Below are 12,897 nucleotides of genomic sequence, written 5' to 3'. Positions count from 1 at the left end.
CTCTTTCTGGAACTCTGAGTACATAGTTATTGGGTTGTCTGGGTCTATCCTCCACACTTTTACATTTTCTGCTCACTCTATTTTGGTGTCCTGGGAGATACTTTCCATTTATCTTCTCTTAAATTTGATTTTTTTTTTTTGCCATAATCAATGTTATTTTTCACCTTAGCAATCACACCTTTAATTTTCAAGAAATCAAATTTTCTCTTATGGCTTTTTTTTTTTCTTTTTAGGGCTGCACATGCGGCATACGGAGGTTCCCAAGCTAGGGGTCAAATCAGAGTTTCAGCTGCCAGCCTATACCACGGCAACAGCAATGCTAGACCCTTAACCCACTGAGCAAGGCCAGGGATTGAACCCACATCCTCATGAGTTAACCACTGAGCCATGACAGGAACTCCATCATTGCTCCTTTTAATATCAGCTTGTTCTGGTTTTTATTGCTACAATATCCTCTTCAATGTGCCTAAGGATATCAGTTAGCATTTTAAAAATCAGTTCTGTACTATTCCGTGCATTATCTGTTTCCTTCTGAGTCAGTTTTGTTTGTTCATCTTGGACTTTATTTCTTTTAAGTTGCTTTTGATTCCTCTCAAATATCTGGGAGACATATGTTCATACTCATGAGTCAAGGACTACACATATTCATATTTTTTAAATGCCTGGGGCCTAAGGAAAAGCATGTTTTTTCATTTACATGGTGCTGGCCCAAGATGCCCCAAAGTGCCAACCTATTGATGGACTCTGAGAGTGGGGTGGGCAGCCTTTCCTCTTCTCCATGTGTATTATTATTAGGCTCTACTCTGCCTCTCTCCCCAGCCCTATACTCAAGCCATAAGCTCTCTCCAGGCAAATCTACTCTGCTTAAGCAGTTCAGGTAGCTCCAGCTGGGGCAAATGCAGCAGCAGCTGTGCAGTGCAGTGGACCTCTGACCTTTGAGCTGCTACCTCTGTGCCCAGAGCCTCTTGGGAGCTCCATGGGGAGATTGGTTCTGTTTCTGCAAGCTTCTAGAATGTGTACTCTGAGCTGTGATTTTCTCCATTCTGGGCTATGTGTCCATACAATCTTATTTGCCTTCCACATTCCAGCAATTATTTAAAAGCTCAGGTTTGCTGATTGTATCTACTTTGTTTTCCATGAGACACTAGACTTTTTCTTCTTGTATATATTATCTTTCACTGGGTTCCTAGGAAGGAGGGATGCAGTTGTATGTGTCCAACACTTCACAATGTATCCTCATATAATGATTTTTATTTTTTTCTATTATAGCTGGTTCACAGTGTTCTGTCATTTTCTACTGTACAGCAAAGTGACCCAGTCACACATACATACATTTTTTCTCCCATTATCATGTTCCATCATAAGTGATTAGATATAGCTCCCAGTGCTCTACAGCAAGATCTCATTGCTTATCCATTCCAAAGGCAATAGTTTGCATCTATTAACCCCAAATTCCCAGTCCATTCCACTCCTTCCCCCTTGCAACCACAAGTCTGTTCTCCATGTCCCTGATTTTCTTTTGTATCCTCCTATAACTGCAAGAGAAGAAGGATCTCTCTGAGGCCTCTTTTAAAAACGCACTAATCCCATTCCTAAGGGCTCTGCCTAATCACTTCCCATAGGCTCCACCTCCAAATACCATCAGTTTGGCATTAAGCTTTTAACATGTGAACTTGGGGGAGGGGCGGGGAACACAAATATTCAATCATCAGCATCCGTCTGAGGGATAAAATTCAAGAACTTTGCGGGGGGGTGGCGGCACCGTGTCGTGGATTTCTATCACAAGTACAAAAACCAAAAATCAAGAAACATCTTGGCCCTCTTGGAGTATATCACCCCGGTGTGGCTGACGAAGGCGCAGCAGGGGATTACACTAAGGGGCCAGTGTTCCATCACAGTGACCTGAGCAGATAATAAACACCTTACTGCCACTCTCATAAAATAGAAGGTATGAATCAGACAGAGGCCCTATTCTCTTAGCCCACTTTACAAGGTTCTGTCCATAAACTTGGGAGGGGTGCAACGTATCTCCCCCACTTCTCATGGAGATTTTATATATATATATATATATATATGTATATTTTATTTATTTATTTATTTATTTTGTCTTTTTGCTATTTCTTTGGGCCGCTCCCGCGGCATATGGAGGTTCTTAGGCTAGGGGTCTAATCGGAGCTGTAGCCACCGGCCTACACCAGAGCCACAGCAACGCTGGATCCGAGCCGCATCTGCAACCTACACCACAGCTCATGGCAACGCCGGATTGTTAACCCACTGAGCAAGGGCAGAGACCGAACCCGCAGCCTCATGGTTCCTAGTCGGATTCGTTAACCACTGCGCCACGATGGGAACTCCGAGATAATATTTTTTAAACTCAGAAACACGATATAACTCTAAAGAGCTATCAGCTGGTTACGTGCCCCCAAAATGGCAAAATGTTTGCTAGGAAACAAAAATAAAACCCACCATCATTTCGTTCAAACCGTCTGTGCCTGCCCCACCCCCAAGCCTCAATGTTTAACTCCTTTTAACCATGTTTATGGAGTCTTAAAGAAGCCGCTTTCCCACATAAACACCAGCTCACATTTTTCTCTTCCTTAACACATCTTCACATTTTATTAAAACTTTTACTTTGGGGATTTGTTGCGCTACTGGGGCGGGGGGGGGGGAAGATTAAGAACTAACCCTAAACTCCTTTCCACAAATAACTTGAAAATAAAAACTCAGTTTGCTCAAACCAGCATTATGCCCTCTTGGTTAAAATGGTCTCGAGGGCCGAACCCAAAACATTAGTTTTCCTGCTCTGCTGACAACCAAGGGGCTCAATCAACACTTTGGTCAAAAGAAATGTAAAACAGGAACGGGTTCCAAACGCCAGTGTACGTAACGTTGGTAAGGTAGTTTAGTGCCTTAGGGACCTCAAGGTCTTCAAGTATCTTATAAGCCTCCGGGAACCAAAGCAGCCAGCTTTGTCCCGGGACCTACGGGCTTGACCTTGGGGCTTCCCTACCCCCTTCCTACCTGGAACCCGCCGGCACCGCCCCTCCTCTCCTGGGCTTTGCCCCCGCGCTGCCGTCTTCCATGCGCAGCCCGGCCTCCCCGAAGTGCTTGAGAACATCTGGAAAGTTCTACAGGCGGCAGTGGAAACGAGGCGCCGCAGCTCTCCGCCCTCCAAGTGCGGAAAACATCTCTTGGCCTTTGTGCTTTGCAGAACCCAGAGGAAGTAAAAAAATCTCTGATTCTGAAAACTAAGGTGACCAGAACTGCTGGAGAGGAGGAAGGACTGGGACCTGGTCCTCTGACTCGTGGTCAGTCTTACCCTGCACCACCGGCCCCTTCCAGGAGGAAAGGTGAAGGGACATAAAGGTTACAAAATGGTGAAGCTACAACCAAGAGTAAGTCCCCCAACAAAGGGTAGGAAGGGAAAAGTGCGACAGTGGTGTTTGCCTCGGAGCCTGAGACTTGACACTCAACTTGGAGGCCTTTTCCCGCCCAGACAGGCTCCGGGGAAGAGCAGCGGCTGGTTTTTCTGCGCACGCGTAAAACACCCGGGCACGCCCCCTCTGCTCCCCGCCCCCTCGGTTACGCATGCTCAATTGATCTCTGGCCAAGAGGCCAACTCGCGCCAAATTCTTTTGTATCGGATCCCCGGGGAAACAGCGACCCAGCCGTCCCTTCGATAGCTCAGCTGGTAGAGCGGAGGACTGTAGTTGGTTGTCTAACTAAGAGGCATCCTTAGGTCGCTGGTTCGACTCCGGCTCGAAGGAGACAAGTACACTTTTTGTCAAACTTTGGAAGATTTGTAGTCGCTAACACATTCCAAGTAGAAACTGGCTCTATCGTTTTGTTTGGGTGCGTAATCTTTTGCAGATCCGGGAGCGGAGACGTGACCTACAAGTTCCCAGCGGGGCACTGAGCTCGTGCTCCGCAAGGCGGCTGCCGGCCCGCCTTCTGCTTGTTTCTAAAGCGTTTTTGGTGGTTCCCAGCCCTTGAGTCGCACAGAAAAAGCCAGCGCGGGCCAACCGCCGGCTCCCAGGAGCTAGGTCTCCGACCTCCTTCTAAGAGAGCGAGGCAGGGCCGCGCCGCGAGTGCTCGCTGCGGCTGCATTTCTCGCTAGCCGAGAAGTTAGCGCTCAAGGAACCTGGGAATCACTAGGAAACGCTGCTGAAAGCGCAGGAAACGTAGAGAAATGACTAGAAGTTATGGAGCGAAGTTGAAGCACCAGTTTTCCACTCCCTTCGATAGCTCAGCTGGTAGAGCGGAGGACTGTAGACGCAAGTCCGCGGCCATCCTTAGGTCGCTGGTTCGATTCCGGCTCGAAGGAGAGTGCACATTTTGTTAGTTTGGCTTCAATTATGGGGCAAGGTCAAGAGTATGGTCAAGAATCTTTATCTTCATTTCTAAATAGTCTGACCTCTCTCTAGGGGAAGAGATAACCAGCCGTGGCCAGCGGTGGGGGATTAGCTCAAATGGTAGAGCGCTCGCTTAGCATGCGAGAGGTAGCGGGATCGATGCCCGCATCCTCCAGTTTTTCTCCTAGTCTCACGTGGCAGTTTTGCTTTCAATTCCCTTTCAACTCTAACGAGTAGCCACCAGGCAAGTGAGAAGCTGGGGGACATTAAGGTTACCGCTACTAAAAACTTCCCAGATAAGGGGTAATGGGTGCTCACGGGTTTAATTTTTCTAATTTTAAAATTTTAGACCATTTGCTTTGTGGAGTTCACGAAATTGGTTCTCCTCGCACTTCCCCACCCCCCCACCCCCGCCCCGCAAGAGGACTGCAGTCGCGTCTGTGGACCCTAAGTCTTTTGTGATTCGTGACTGATGGCTGCATTTACAGGGACCCATCTGAATCTAAGCTGCCCATATTTAGGGGGAAGTGACTGAAAAACAAAATAAAAACAGAACTCGGAAAAGGACGCTTGTTACTTTAAACCTACGTTGAGCCTAGGGGGCGAGGACTATCCTGGTCCATTTCGACTGAATACGGAGGGGTGCCTGGCTCTTGGCAGATCCGAGATACATAGGCACAAAGTGTTCCTGAGGATAGGTGAGGACGTGAGAAAGCCCTGGACCAGAGGCTTCTTGTTGGAGGAGGATTATAATGCCGTTTTCCTTCTGGGAATTAACTGTGGTGATTTAACTAGAGGCCACCACTGAGAGGTAATCAATTGGAGAAAAGTTCTACCTAGGGCCCTTGAGTGTAGTCTATTTTGTTAAACAAAGACAGGACAAAAACAAAATAAACGCGAATATACACACACCAAAAGATTGAGAAATTCAGCAGAACACACACAAAGGCTTTTCTGGTAATAAATTCTATCCTGATGTTCTAGAATATAACCATGAAAAAGCTTTTGAAACCATACCGCAGTTCTCAACACAAAATATAAATCTTTTAGACAAAAGCACCCTTTTTTGAAGATTACAATTAAGAAATGAAAAATACTTTTATCCTATGCCCATTTTAGGATTTTAGACAACCTGTATCTTTTTGTTACTAATAGGTACAACCTGCTGGGTTTTTTTGGAATATCTTTCATTTTCTAGGGCAGCCCCCATTTAAAATTCTTTTAATTGAATGTATAATTATTCACTTAAAATATATCATGATTTTCATAAAAACAAATTTTATGACCATATAATAGTATAGCCACTGAAATTATACTTATTAGGAACTTCTATTGACATGGGAATGTTAATAACTGAACGTTAAGTGAATAAAGCAGGTACAGAGCAATATAAACAACAACAGTATAAAGCTTAAGTTATCTGTAGAAAACACTGAAGAATGTAGTAAAATGTTAATACTAGTTATCTTTGGGTAGTAGGATTATTACGATTTTTTCTTTCTTGATTTTTTTTTTTTTTTTTTTTAAGGGCTACTCCTACAGCACATGGAAGTTCCCAGGCTAGGGGTCAAGTCAGAGCTGCAGCTGCAGGCCTACACCACAGCCACAGCAAAGCCAGATCGCAGCTGCATCTGGGAACTACACAGCAGCTCAAGGCAAAGACAGATCTTTAATGCACTGAGTGGGGCCAGGGATTAAATCCATGTCTTCATGGATAGCAGTCAGGTTCATTACTGCTGAACCCCACCGGAACTCCTCTTTCTTTTTTTTTTTTAAGGGCCGCACCCACTGCATATGAAAATTCCAGACTAGGGGTTGAATCAGAGATGTAGCTGCTGGCCTACACCACAGCCACAGCAATGCAGGATCCCAGCCGTGTCTGTGACCTACACCAAAGCTCAAGGCAATGCCGATACTTAATCCACTAATCAAGGCCAGGGATCAAACCTGTGTTCTGATGGATGCTAGTCAGATTCATTTCCACTGAGCCACAATGGGAACTGCTCTCTTTCTTAAAATTTAAAAGTATTTTCTAAGTTCTGAAATAAACATTATTTTAACTGAAAATGTAGATAAATTTTTGGAAAAAATAACAGCTAACATTTATTCAGCACTTCCTACAAGCCAGACGCAGTTCTAGTTATTTCACATGAGTTAACTCATTTATTTCTCTCTCAAAGAAAACACCAGGCCCAGATGCCTTCAGTGGGATTCTATCAAGCATTTAAGGAAGCAATAATACCAATTATACACAAACTTCCAGAAAATTGGAGAGGAGTAATGTCTAGTGTATTCTATGAAGCCAGCATTATCTTGATCCCCAAACCAGGCAAAGATAGTGCAAGAAAATAAAACTACAGACCAGTATCCTTCATGAATACAGATGCAAAAATTTCAAACAAAATTGTAGCCAATTAAATCCAACAATATATAAAAAGGAAAATACATCACAACCAAGAAGTTTTTTCCAAGAAAACAAGACTAGTTCAACATTCAAAAATCAGTGTAATTTGGAGCGCCCATCATAGTTCAGTGGAAATGAACCTGACTAGTATCCATGAGGACACAGGTTTGATCCCTGACCTTGTTCAGTGGGTTAAGGATCCGGTGTTGCCATGAGCTGTGGTGTAGGTCACAGACGCAGCTCAGACCTGGGGTTGCTGTGGCTGTGGTGTAGGCCAGCAGCTACAGCTCCATTTGGACCCCTAGCCTGGGAACTTCCATATGCCAAGGGAGTGGCCCTAAAAAGACTGAAAAAAAAAAAAAAAAGTAATTTGTCATAGTACTAAAGAAGAAAAACTACGTGATGATTTCGGTAGCTGCAGAAAAAGCATCTGACAAAATTCAACATCCATCCTGATTTTTAAAACTGTCAGCAAACTTGGAAGGGACGGCAAAGGGAACTTCTCCAACCTGATAAAGGGCATCAGTGAAAAGTACACAGCTAACATTATACTTAGTATGAATGCTTTCCTCTTAATATCTGGAAAAAAAAGCAAGGAAGTCCATTTTGGGGTCTCTAGCCAGGGCAATAAGGCAAGAAAAATAAAGAAAAAGACCTCCAGATTGGAAAGAAAGACATTAATTATCTCTATTCAGAAATTTCTCATTAGTTAAAATACTGATTACACGTTGAAATGATAATATTAATATGCTTTGAAATTCAACAAAATGTATTGATAAAATTAATTTCACTGATTTTTTAATGTGGCTACTTAAAATTTAAAATCACATATGGCTCATATTTGTCACTCACATCTTATTTCTATTGGACAATTAGGTCAGAGAGGTAAGTAGGGGCCAAATCATGTCAGGTCTTAGTATCGATGAGTATTAATATCTTTATGCTAGGGGTAATATGACCATTAATGGGATTTAAATAGACAGTGACACATGAGAAACAAATTGCAGAAGACAAGGCAAAAGTGAATTCAGAGAAATCAACTGGCAGGCTGGGGTGGAGGGGAGGTAAGTTTAGACTGTGTGCATTGAGGATGGAGCCTAGACTCCTTGACCTTGAAGCCAAGGTCAAGAGTTCAGGTATAGCCACTGGTCAGGCCTTAGGCTAAAGTATTTGCTACTTTTGTCACTGTTTATTTCTGGCATGTTATTTATGCCAAGAAATGTTCAGAGGAAAGAACAATATGTTAGTTTTTAAACATTTCCTTAGAGATATTTATGAGGAATTAAAATTTATGAACAATAAATTTGGAGGAGTAATTATCAAGAAGAAAAAAAGCTTTCAGCCAGAACTTTGCAAACTATCTAATGAAAGAAACATTAGCTTCTGTTAAGTTCTTTTCAAGTCAGTTAATTTTTTATTTTAGATTTTATAAAAATGTTTCTGTTCATTAAAAATTTTTAAATCACACATTCAGCCTGCCTATTGCGAGAAAAACAGCTGAACTGAAAGACTCACAATGTAGACAAAAGGAGAATGTTAAGTATTTTGTAGACGTCATGAGTTGGGTCCTTGGTGTAAGAATGCAAGAATCCTTTTCCTTGAGAGTCCTGGGTTGTATTTTTTCCCAGTATGTGTAATTTTTTCCCCTAGTATATTTGTTGTATGAGGCGAATTCTTAAGTTGAATAGTGGTTAGAAAGTGCTTTTTTGGATCACACTCTGAGCTCCAGGATACCACCTTCCTCCCAAATAACATTATGTCCCCTGTGGTCAGATGGGTTATATCCCGCAGGACTGATCAACAGAGCCTGGTACTTGAAAAACCAGCTCTGAGCTGCTGCAGTGGCGCGGGTTCTATCCCTAGCCCAGGAACTTCCGCATACCATGGGAATAGCCAAAAAAAGCCTTGCAAAACAAACAATCAAAAAAACAAAAACAAAAGAAGTGCTGCCTTTGGTCTAGATAGAGCACTCCCACTAGTCAAGGGAGGAAGGGAGAGATGGATGTGTGGGTGGATGGATGGGTGGATGGATGAAAATGCAGAGAAGAATTAACAACCTCACCGTCTTGTTTTTATTTTTGTTTTTGGCCAAGCCCATGTCTGGGACCAGGGATTGAACTCACACACCACAGAGGTGATCAGAGCCACAGCAGTGACAACTCTGGATCCTTAACCCACTGAGCCACCAGGGAACTCCCTCGTCTTTGTTTAAGAGGACCAGGTCTGCAAAATATTAAGCATTGGCCTCTTTTTTTAAGCATAGGATTTCATTTTTAGGAGCTTTATTTTAAATTTTAAATTTTTAGGTGACTTAACTAGTGCTGAAGTTGACCTGAAAGTCTCAGTCCACCCATAACCTAGTGTTGCCGTCTAACTAAATCTTTTTCCACAATCCCCAACTCTGTCTCCATATCCACCATATCCACATCATCTGGTGTTTCTCTCCCTGTTTTAATGATTTAGCTAGCCACTAGCCACCAGCTTTCTCTCTTCTGGTGGATACGCGAAGGAAGAATTCACTTTCCTCTATCTTGGAGGCTGAGCCAGAGGCAAGATCAGCCTTCTAGTTCCTCTCATTTTCTCCTCCACCAGGACTGCACTCTGCCTCACTGCTTCACTTCAAACTGTATCTTTTTTTCTTTTAAGATGTATCTTTTTTTTTTTTTTTTTTTTTTAACAGCTGCACCTGCACATGGAAGTTCCTGAGCTAGGGGGTAAATCGCCTACAACCACAGCTACACCAACACCAGATCCTGGCCACATCTTCGATGCCAGATCCTTAACCCACTGAGCAAGGCCAATGATCGAACCCTCCCATCCTCATGGACAGATTATTTACCTGCTGAGCAACAAGGGGAACATCAAGTATCTATCTTTTTTTTTTTTTTTTTTTTAGCTCCACTTTTCATCTTTCTTGTTTGAGGAATGACTACCCAGTTCCTTGAGCTAAGCCTAGGTTATTTTTAAGTACATGGGTTTGCAATTACCTGTGTGCAAGAGACCTAGAGAACCTGTGTGCAAGAGACAAAGAGAACATGGGTAAAGGAAATGCTGAGGACATTCTAGCATTCCTGATACTATTCCCTGGGCGCTTACTAATGCCTCCTATCCCCAGACTGCTTGCTCTGTCTTGTTTTGCAAGCTGGAATCTACAGTTGATGATGCTTTTTTTACTACTCTGGGGTTAGAGGAGTTTCATGTCACCCTAATCAGAAAGTACAAAATCTACCAATGAGGTAGACCCAGTTCCTGCTGGAGAATCCTTTATACACATTTCAATTTTCCCCAAAGATTTTTTAATATCTCATGTTTTAGGGCTGGTGTCCAATACGGTAACCACTAGCCCCATATGGCTGTTTAAACCTAAGTTTAAAATAAATGAAATTAAACATTCAGTTCTTGAGTCTCACTATACACATTTCAAGTACTCGATAGCTACTTATGGCTAGAGGTCGGACAGCACAGATACAGAAATTTTACATCATTGCAGAAAATTCTATTTTTATTTTTATTTTTTTTTGTCTTTTTGCCATTTCTTGGGCCACTTCCGCGGCATATGGAGGTTCCCAGGCTAGGGGTCGAATCGGAGCTGTAGCCGCCGGCCTACACCACAGCCATGGCAACGCAGGATCCTTAACCCACTGAGCAAGGCCAGGGATCGAACCTGAAACCTCATGGTTCCTGGTCGGATTCTTTAACCACTGCGCCATGACAGGAATTCCCGATTGCAGAAAATTCTAATGGACAGTGTGCTGCAGGCTCTGGACAGTGCAGTGGAGCTTAGTGAATGAGGTCACATGCTCTGTAGTCAAAAGAAGTGTCTTTGAATCTGCTTCACAACTAGTTGCCCATATGACTCTGGGCAACTACTTAATTTCACGGAGCCACAGTTGACTCAATGGAGATAATAATATCTATTACAGACGTCTATTCTAAGAAGTGACTGGTACTCTGCAAATATCTATGTTTGTGTTGGTACTAAAAGCAGGAGAGTTTAGAACCTCATTGCCTCCCTTCCTGAGATGAAGCACACACTGAGGTCTACACTTCACTCCTATGCCCTGGACCCTTAAGCCTGAGTTCCCTTGGCCTGGTAGCTAGAGGCTGAAAGAGGTCAAGAGTCCTCTCTGTCTATTGTCAGCCCTCAGTGCCAACTCCACTGTTAGGTATAAACTCGGGTACTTAGGATCCATCTTCCTTCCTCTGACTGATGAGGGAATTGGGAAACTTCTGGAGAAAGTGAGAGCCACGATGGTTTTGCTTCCACTTCTCAATGTATCTGATTGTACCCCTGGCACAGCGCACCTCAAACTGTGGCAATGTCCTGTGTGGTTGCCCCTGGTTGGCCTCAACCCCCTGTGCTAGGTGGGGGTGGGGTGGGGTGGGTAGGAGAGGTGAGGAAGTTGTACACCCCCATAAAATCCAGGCCACCTTCGGGAGACTAAGCTAGTTTCCACACCTCCGTGGAGGCCCAAGTCCATTCCAAATCCCAGAGCCTTGAAGGTGACTTCAATTCTGATATAGGTCCAGAATTTTTCCCCATCTCTCAGATTCTGGATGATTTGGGAGCAGACAAAAATTTTCTGCCCCCCCCCCGCCCGCCTTGTCCCACTCCCAATTCACATCCCCCAATCCCAGACGGCTGGTCTCTGAGAGAGGGGAGGAGCAAGGAACAGAGGAAAGAGGATGAGGAGGGGAAGGCGCTTCTCAGCCATCAACTTGGCTCTTCCTCCTGTGGGATTTGCACTGGTTCCCTGTGTAGCTTCCAGGAGCAGTTTCAAAGCCAGATCAAAGGCAGAGATCAAGAAGGAGCAGAGAATAACAGAGAGCAGAGGAGAGAGCACAACTCTACAGCAAGTAATTTAACTGGGGAGTCTCAATGTCAAAATTCGTGCTGGTACAGAGTGGTTTTTCTACAAAACTGCTAAGTTAGGTTATGAATCCCACTCAGAGATGAAAGGACTGAAATATAGCTAGGTGAGGTCACTTTCCCAGGATCAGCCAGCGAGGCAGACATGGGAGCTGGCTCTCCTGACTCACTGTGCAGCTTCTCACTGCATCCCCGTGGTTGCTCAGGCTCAGGCATCTGAGTCACCTCTGTGGATTTTACTTTCGTCGCTGCCAGAGTCCACTTCCTCCTTTCCTTTCCCACTGCCGTCGCCCGGTGCCAGGGCATCTGACCTCTCACCTAGGCTACTGGCAACAATCTCCCATCTGGTCATTAGCCAGGTCACCTTCACCCTCGCCCATCCCAGCCACCACTGAGATAAATGTAACCAATGCAGAGCTCTCAGGGAAACTCTCAACGACTTCCTGTTGTCTAATTTATTAAGTGTTAAAAACTCTTCAGCACAGTGTCCACAGGCTGCCAGTGTGCCAGCAGCATGCTCTGTACTCCAGCCCAAAGCACCATTTGCTCTGAGCTTTCCCTGCACTCCTGTCTTTGCTTCTGTGCCTTCTCTTGGAAAGCTCCACCTATGTCCCCTGCAACAACAGGCCCATCAACATCTAAGTTCCTCAGTGGATCAACTCAAATGCCACCCCACCCATGAAGCCCTCCTGACTCCTCCACATCCTGCAGTTTTTGTCACATGTTCTTTGGACTGTGGTTCTGTATATGCATGTTTTATCTCTGCTATATATCAGACTGAGTTCCTTGAGGACAGTGACTTGTGTCTTATTCAGTTTTCAATCCCCAGAGCCGAACACAATAGAGACACCTGAGAAACGCTCAACCAATATATATTTTTTTGGGCCGCAGGTGTGGCTTATGGAAGTTCCCAGGCTAGGGGTCAAATCAGAGCTACAGCTGCTGGCCTACACCACAGCCACATCACACCAGATTCGAGCCAGGTCTTCAACCTTCACCACAGCTTATGGCAACGCCAGATCCTTAACCCATGAGATCCTTAACTGAGCAAGACCAGGGATCGAACCCTTGTCCTTGGGTTTGTAACCCACTAAGCCACAACAGGAACTCCTCAACCAGTATTTTTTGAGGGAATGATTTCCTCTTAAAAGGATAGGCTTGGCTACAATGTACATTACTCATTTAAGTGCTTTTCCTGAGGTTGCAAGGTCTTTTACAATAGAAACTTCATTTTGTTTAGAAAAGAGTTCTCATGTCTTGCTCAGACCATC

General features: G+C 44.2%; 3 non-coding genes across 3 annotated transcripts; all 3 read left to right on the top strand.

The window, feature by feature from the left end:
* Nucleotides 3,674-3,767, top strand: TRNAY-GUA. Its single transcript has 2 exons — nucleotides 3,674-3,710; nucleotides 3,732-3,767. It is a non-coding gene; the product is annotated as a tRNA-Tyr (tRNA).
* TRNAY-GUA lies at nucleotides 4,236-4,324 on the top strand. Its single transcript is given in 2 exon segments — nucleotides 4,236-4,272; nucleotides 4,289-4,324. It is a non-coding gene; the product is annotated as a tRNA-Tyr (tRNA).
* On the top strand, nucleotides 4,455-4,527 carry TRNAA-AGC. Its single transcript has one exon. It is a non-coding gene; the product is annotated as a tRNA-Ala (tRNA).

The sequence above is a fragment of the Sus scrofa genome, chromosome 4 (genome assembly GCF_000003025.6).
Source record: "Sus scrofa isolate TJ Tabasco breed Duroc chromosome 4, Sscrofa11.1, whole genome shotgun sequence".
Lineage (NCBI taxonomy): Eukaryota > Metazoa > Chordata > Mammalia > Artiodactyla > Suidae > Sus > Sus scrofa.
Note: the sequence above shows the minus strand (reverse complement) of the source record. Positions and strands in the feature narration are given on the sequence as shown.